The sequence below is a fragment of the Lepidothrix coronata genome, unplaced genomic scaffold (assembly GCF_001604755.1).
Source record: "Lepidothrix coronata isolate B3197 unplaced genomic scaffold, Lepidothrix_coronata-1.0 Scaffold25, whole genome shotgun sequence".
NCBI lineage: Eukaryota > Metazoa > Chordata > Aves > Passeriformes > Pipridae > Lepidothrix > Lepidothrix coronata.
Genome location: NW_016690205.1, coordinates 3,943,474 through 3,950,992, shown reverse-complemented (window position 1 = coordinate 3,950,992; position 7,519 = coordinate 3,943,474). Strand labels below are relative to the sequence as shown.

The window sequence follows — 7,519 nt, the reverse complement described above, 5'->3', positions numbered from 1 at the left end:
CTGCCAACTTTGGGATAAAATGAGAGAGAGTTCTCCCAGGGTTGGTTGACATCCTGGGGAGCAGTGGGGGAACCCTGGAAGTGCTCAAGGCCAGATTGGACAGGGCTTGGAGCAACCTGGTCTAGTGGAAGGTGTCCCTGCTCATGGCAGGGGGTGGAACAAGATGGTGTTTGAGGTCCCTTTCAACCCAAACTGTTCTGTGATTCCATGATTCTATGAGTTGCAGCTGGGCAGGCCCCCCCTCACCCCTCCATCACCCCGTGGCTGCTGACAGGGCAGGAGGAGCAGGAGAGACCAGTGGGTGTGCGGGGAGGCGGAAAGGAGGGGAGGGAATTTGCGGGGTTAAAAGGGGAGGACCAACGGTCTATTTTTAACCACAGTTTTGAATGTGAAGTGTCACCGATGTTAAAAAAAGCTCCTGGTAAATGGTGGGGAAGATGCAGGCGATAGTGGAAAGCCAGCTGCAGCTTTTTGAACTGCTCGCTGATGTTTGTGAGGAGGCTGTGAACACTTGGTTAGTGTTAATGTCTTAATTTTCCTCTTCTCAGCCTGAGGTCTCCCTGCACAAGTGACTTCCTTTAAACTGTGCTTAGCTCATAGCCTCCTAAGATTATTTTTGTTTTTAAGAGGAAAAGAAGGGAGAAGTAGAGATATTTGTGCACTTTCCTATTGCGCTCGCTTCTTCGCAATCTCTTGGAACGTAAAATGTTTTCCTTTTTTTTTTTTTTTTTAATGCTGAAAATTGGACTCCGATTTTTTTTTTCTGGCTAATTTCCATGTATTTCTCATACAGGATTTTAGCCTTGATCTATAATGCAGGCCTGTGGCTGTTCTTGCTAAAAGTTTGGTCCCACCAGTGCTTTCATTATAAATCCTTATTTTCAGTAGCAGATTGCTTCCTCCGAATGTCACCTTGTGACATGTTTGGGTGGGTGAGGGGGGCAGCGTCCCCACATTGCACCTCACAGCCATCCACCCCCCCTCTTCCCCAGGATTTGGGAAGTGTTTGCTGCTGGTTGCATGAAGGCAGGAGGCTGAAGCCTCTGCGGTCTGTCACGTCAGTGATCCGTGGGATAATGCATCCCGAAGCAGTGGCCGTTTCTTTCTATTGTGTCACCGATCTGCGCATTAAAGGGACCCGAGTAGGTGTTGCTACAATAAACCATCGCGGCTCTATAGGAGCCGTCACAGTTCATTGCATCAATAATCTGTGTATTAAGGCGTCCCGAGCTGGCCTGGGCACACAATGGACCGTTATGGCTCCAGATGAGCCTGTATAAATTTAGGTCAATAACCTGAGTGTTGCTAAACCCCAAAATTGCCCTGCTACAGCGAGCTGGCAAGGAAGAAAGATGTGTAGATTATGCAAACCTGGTGCTTGCACAGGATACTCTGACTAAAGGTTAGTGGCGGGAGAATTATTTCATTTTATTTATTACTGTTATCTAAACCTCTCTCTGCTCACTTGGCTCCATCCTTTCCTCTCCCTTCACTCCGTGTGAGCGATGCTGCAAGAGCAGCGAGGGAGAGCCAGGGATGGAGGGATGGGAGGAGCAGGGAGGAGGCAGCGTTTCGTGGCAGAGGTGTCCCAGAGCCACCTCGCATCCCAACGAGCTCTTTCCCACGGGACTTCATGGAAACACTCCCACATTTCCATCCTGACTGTGCCTGTGCCTGACCCCGTGGAGCTCAGTATTGTCTGTAGCATGGGTTTTGCAGGCGGATCCCCCAGGGCTCCCCAGACTCTTGATTACTCCAAAAGCCACCCTCCATCCTTGTCACCAACCCGTTTCTTGATCCGAGCCCTCCGTGGTCCTTGATGCCCCAACACCTGGCTGGGCTCTTCTCCTCTCTGCCATTCTTAGCATCCTGCCCCTTCCTTCATTTCTCATTTCCCTCAGACAAGGCCCTTTTGTGGGTAGGTGGAGGGGAGAGGAATGCCTCCAGCACAGGCCGGAGAGCCCGGTTCGCATTGTGGGTGTACGCCTGAATGGAGACATAGCCTTGAACTCTTGAACTCTCTTTTTTTTTTTTTTTTGTCGAGTAAAGCTGCTGTGTGCTGAAAACAAACAGGACTCACTCCGATGGAAAGAGATTGTGTAGTGGGAACAGGTCTCGGACCAAGAGAAACGGGGTTTTCCACGTTTCTATTCTGAGAGTTTCCATTTGAGATTTTGCCAGCAGTTGGACAGCAAAAGATGAATTAGCTGAGCTGTTAAAGGTATTACACGTGTTTCCCCCTTCAGAGACTTGTTAGAACATATTTTCTTCAGTGATAGTAATAAGTGTTACAAACAAAACAGAGTTTTCCGCTTTGAATATTCCTTTACACAGAGCATCATCTACATTAAAAAAAAAAAGTATGTTAAGCAACATGAATAGCTTCAGGCTATTTTATTTCATGTTGCTAAATAAGTCAATGCAGATGAGGACTTTTTATGTAAGAGTGGCTTGTAAATATAAGCACTAAGATAAGGGCAAACTATAACTCCAGAGATTTCCTGGAGACAGAAGAGTATCACTGCCTCTTCACTATTCCCTGTCAAGGCAGCGGTCCCAGAACAGGCTCTGTGAGATTTGACTGGGAAAAAAGGCTTGAGATGTCTGGGACATGATGAGAAACACGAGGAGTTTGTACTGTATGGGGGGGTTCAGTGTGCTGGAGGTGGGCTGAGTCTCCTGGACCATGGTGCAGCTGGGGCATGAGGGGCTTCCCCTCTGCTCTTCAGGTGAGCACCTGAATGATGGAATCTCCTGCTGGGCTTAAATCCCTCCTCAGGCCCTCAACTGGGGCCTGGTGTGATCTTTCCTGGGATGAGGAATTGGGCTGAGGCCACCCAGGTACCTCCCATGATACACAGCCATTGCCCTGCAGTAGTTTGGTCACTGTGGGACACGGCCCAGGGAGAACATCCTTTGTTGCTGCTCATCCCTGGAGCCGCTTGACTGTTCATGTAAGATTTGATTCTCTGATCCTGATTATGGAAGAATTTAGGAATGATGAGTAGAATTCCAGGCTTGGAGACACTACATGTATGTCATGTAAGTCTGTTGGTGGGCTGTCCTGGCCAGAATGTGGGTGCTTTCAAGTTCTTGTCCCATCAAGCCGATGTGGCAGCACCTGGTTACAACTCAGAACACTGTATTCCCTGAGTATTCCACGACTTGGCTTGTAAGGATGCACTCATCTAGTTGCTTCTTTTATTATTTCTTTTAATTAGGAGCAGTACAGAACCAAGGACTCAAGAGAGTCTCAAAGACAAGTGGTCTTGGTTGTAGTGTTGGTCCTTGAGCTTGGGCACCCGAAGGAAAGCCTTGATACCCGGGGTGGTTTGGGTGGTCTTTGTACTGCTGCACTTGCTGTTTTGAACTTTATGTTGAGGAGGAATTCAGGAGTAACTTGTGAGCACTGTGGAAGAGTATACTACATACAGTTGTTTAATAAATCCTGCAAGGCAGGAGTGCTGGGTGCTGCCAGCCTGAAACCAGTGAGCTAAGCGAGACTGGGGGATCAGCAGCACAGAGTCACGGGAATGGGAGAAACACAAGGCTTCACAGGGACACAGGGGGGATGCGTGGAGGGAGGGGGTGTGGAGGTTGGGAGGATGTGGCTCCTGGCCACAGGAAGATTTTGGTGTGCGGTTCGTACTCAGGAAGTTTGGCCACCCTGATTACAAACATACATATATTTGGAGATGTATAGCAAGATACTATCTCTTTCCTAATTTGATTTGCATTTAGATGGAGAAAGGAAAACCACTGAAGCAGGGGAGTGGGTGGCTTTGTGTGGTTTCCTGGCCAGCAGAAGCTGAAAACAGTTTAAAGTTCACATTTAGCAGTATTAGTAGGAACTAGAAGGAGATGTCTGAAGGTAAGTGGCCATGTCCTACCCCTTGGCACTGAGGAAGCTGGATTTGCCTTTGTTCAGCTCCGGAGATGGCTGAGCTCTCCCCTCTAGCTCCAGAGATAGGTAATGGTGCCATGGCACAATTTGCAGTTTTTCTCATTTATTCATTTTCAGAACGTAAAACATAAAGTACTATTTATGAGAGTAAAAAGGGTGAAGTCTGCTGTGTTAGAGTTGGGGGGTGAAAAGTGAACTGAACAAAACCAAACCTTGGAAGCAACAATAGCTGTGCACCAAAGGGTTTATTTAACCAGGACTTTTTTCATAGCTATTTCATCTTATTTTCCTCTTGTCCTTGCTCTTGCTTGCTCATCTATATACAGCATATGGAAAGGTTGCAAAGTGGCAATTACTAAATGAGAGTCGACAGAAACTACTCTGCAGCAGCTCCAGATGGGGTTAGTGATGCTGTTCCCAAGCTCTGTGCCGGGTGCTTCACTCTGCAGTATGAAATGCCCTCTAATGGACAAGTAACTGCATAACTCACCCAACAAACCGGCAAATACTCATTTTTCTCAGGATTTCTAATCTGCTGTTCTGATTTTGGTAGATGAGCAACTAATGGCTTGAGTAGAGAACAGCTTTTGGTTATCCAGACAAGCAGACGGCGCAGGTTCACCACACTCCGTGTTAACCTTTGCAATTAGTGCACATGAAAAATGAGTAATTTAAGGAATTCTGGTAAAATGTAGAGCAGGATTTTATTTTCCAGTATGGCAGGGACTGCAAGCTTATTTATGTATAATTTCCTGTTGTTTCATTTGAAAAGTTAAGGGTAGTTTTTCAGCCAGTTATGTGTATGGCAATATCAGTGTGCATTTTATCACCGTCGGATACTTAAAAAAACAAGATAAGAGAGGCTGAAGGAGGCCCGTGATTAATTAGCAAATGGATTAGGCACTCTCAAAGCTAAGTGGATAATTTGGGTTCAGCTCCTGGTTATTGTTCTGCCCACCACCAGCCCCTGAAGGCTGTCGGTGCAGGGTGAGCAGAGCATCGACCTGCTTCATTTCTGATGCCAGAAAGAGAGATGACAGTTATTTTCTTTAAAGCAATTTTCTTGCTGCCTGTTTGGGTTGTTTGTTTGTATTTTAGCTTTAGGAATGAAAGGAGTGCCAGTTCTGGTATTTCCTAGTTCTACTTGAAAACTCACAGAGGATCTGTGGAGGGCTGATACTGCCTGACAAGGGACCCTGTCTGGATCTTCTTTTCTCAAAGTCAAGTGAAAATCACTAATGTTGGAAATTAAAATGGCTAAAAAAAGCTGAAAAGAAAAGAGGTATCACACTCCCTCCTTTTTTTTGTGCCATGGCTATTGTGACTAGTTAAATATTTTCATTTCAGTGCGTCTTCATAACATCTGTCTTGCTGCTGAGAACCCAATCTGGAGAGCAATTTGTAACCTGAAATATAATTCTTAATGGAACTTTTTTTAAAAATTCACTTCCAAACAAAAACCTGTCTCATGCTTTATGCATCATTAAGGTAGAGAGGAAGGAAAATGCTGCACACCCATATGTCTTCTTTCCCTTCAAAGGGCACCTATACTTAATTGTGATTCTTCTTTTCCTGACTCAACAAGTAGCTTTGATGGAGTAGAACTGATGAGGGATCCGCGCCGTGACTTTCAAGGGCTGTAAGGAATGCAGGATCAGGCTCTCTGTGTCTTCTTTGAAGCCTCATTATTTTAGCACAGTCTGTATCTCGTTGCATAATGTTTTAAGATGTGGTCTGCATCATTATGTGCCGTGTTTAATTTAGCAGCAGATGTGCAGGCTCATATGCCGTTATGGTACATTTTGTTCACTCATATAATAGCAAGTTCCTCAAAATTGCTACCAGTTTTCCAGCACAAGACTTGTTCAGGGTGTTATTCTCCTTTTCTGTACAGTGAGGAGCAGAGGAGCTCTTTATGTGCCACCAGCAGGTGCTCACATGGGAGTGCTGGCTCTCCATGAACACATTTAACCTGCTGCATCACTGCTCTCTCTGCACCCAGGGAGGGCACCTGCCCCAGCAGTTTTCAGGGGAAGGCACCAGGCAGGCAGTGGAGGGGCAAGGCTTTGGTTCTTAGGTTTCTGGGCAGAAAAAGAAGTGAGTCACCCAGACCAGTAACACTTATTGCTACCCACAGCATCATCCAGGCATTCCCATGGAGAAGCCTTAATACAAAACATCACTGCACGCTCCGCGGCAGCAAAATCATGGTAATAACTTGTAAAAGCATTAAAGTTAGTTATTAATGGTTTTGCAGCTAGAGTCCTACCCTCACCGTTTTGAGGGTGCTGAGTGTCCTGGAGGAGGGATAAAGGCTGCTGGGAGACTGCTGTGGTTTAATGCCAGCCGGCACATCAGTCCCATGCAGTCACTCCCTCCCTCCTTCCTGTGGGGTGGGAGAGAGAATCGGAAGGGTAAGAGTGAGAAAACTCGTGGGTTGAGGTAAAGACAATTCAGTAGGTAAAGCAAAAAGTCTGCGTGCAAGCAAAGCAAAATAAGGAATTCATTCCTGACTTGCCGTGGGCAGGCAGGAGTTCAGCCATCCCCCGGAAAGCAGGGCTGTGTCATGCACAGCAGTGACTTTGGAAGACAAGCACCATCACTCCGAATATCCTTTCTCTTCCCCCAGCTCCACATGCTCAGCATGACACCATATGCTCTGGGATATCCCTGAGGTCAGCTGGGGTCAGCTGTCCTGGCTGTGTCCCTTTCCAACTCCTTGTGCTTCCTTGCTGGTGGGGCAGTGTGAGAAGCAGAGAAAGCCTTGACTCTGTGTGCTCAGCAATAACAAAAACATCCCTGGATTATCAAACCTGTTTCCAGCACAAGCCCAAACCACCACCCCACACTAGCTACCATGAAGAAAATTAACTCTATTGAGCCACACCCAGCACAGTGCCTGGCACCAAGATGTGATTTACAGGCAAGGTAGTTCTCCCAGAAATTGGGAAAAAACCTTTTTTTTTTTCCCCCCTAGCATCCTATTTCCCGTGGAATGGCTGAGCATGTTTAATGGAGAGGGAGAAGTCTAAACTCTGGCCACACAGGAACTGTGTGATTCCTCTTCCCAAGTCTGGAGGTTTACATCCTTCAGGCATTATTAAAAAAAACAAACAAGCAAAAAACAAACAAACAAAAACAAACAAAAACCAAAACCAACCAAACAAAAACAAACAAACCAAAACACTAAAAACAAACAAACACAATTTTATTTTGAGGTAATAAAATCTGTGTTTGTTTTATTAATTATTAAATTATTAAACATTTATCTATGTAAATGTCTAATCCATTTTTGGTTTGTGCTGGACTTTTTGGCTTAATCATGTCTTGATGCTGTGAGTTTCCCATGTTGTTTGATTGTTCTTTAAAAGAAGACATCCAAAAAAACATCTCCAGAAGGTTTGTGTTGTCTGTCTCTTCCCTTCCATGTGCTCCCCTCCTCCCCTACGGTCGTGCCAGGGCTTTAGAGAGCATCACACTTAAGGATGTGCCGGCGCAGGGAGGAAGGATGACAGAGTGTTCCCAGAGTGTTCCTCCTGCATTGTGCCGTCTCCTTTGTCCGCTTCCCTCCCCTGTCATTATCTCTGTGTGTCTCCTGCTTGCTTTTTTCTCTGC

At 46.1% G+C, this 7,519-nt stretch overlaps 1 protein-coding gene across 2 annotated transcripts in view; it reads left to right on the top strand.

The window, feature by feature from the left end:
• The first annotated feature begins 261 nt into the window (after positions 1-261).
• Positions 262-7,519, top strand: part of CTBP2 (C-terminal binding protein 2) — a 70,217-nt gene continuing 62,959 nt past the window's right edge. Inside the window, exon 1 of one of the 2 annotated variants that reach the window (XM_017809184.1) lies at positions 262-297. The gene's annotated coding sequence lies outside the window, so the exon portion shown is untranslated. Of the gene's footprint in view, positions 302-7,519 lie in introns of both variants that reach the window. The other variant, XM_017809185.1, reaches the window with a different exon arrangement.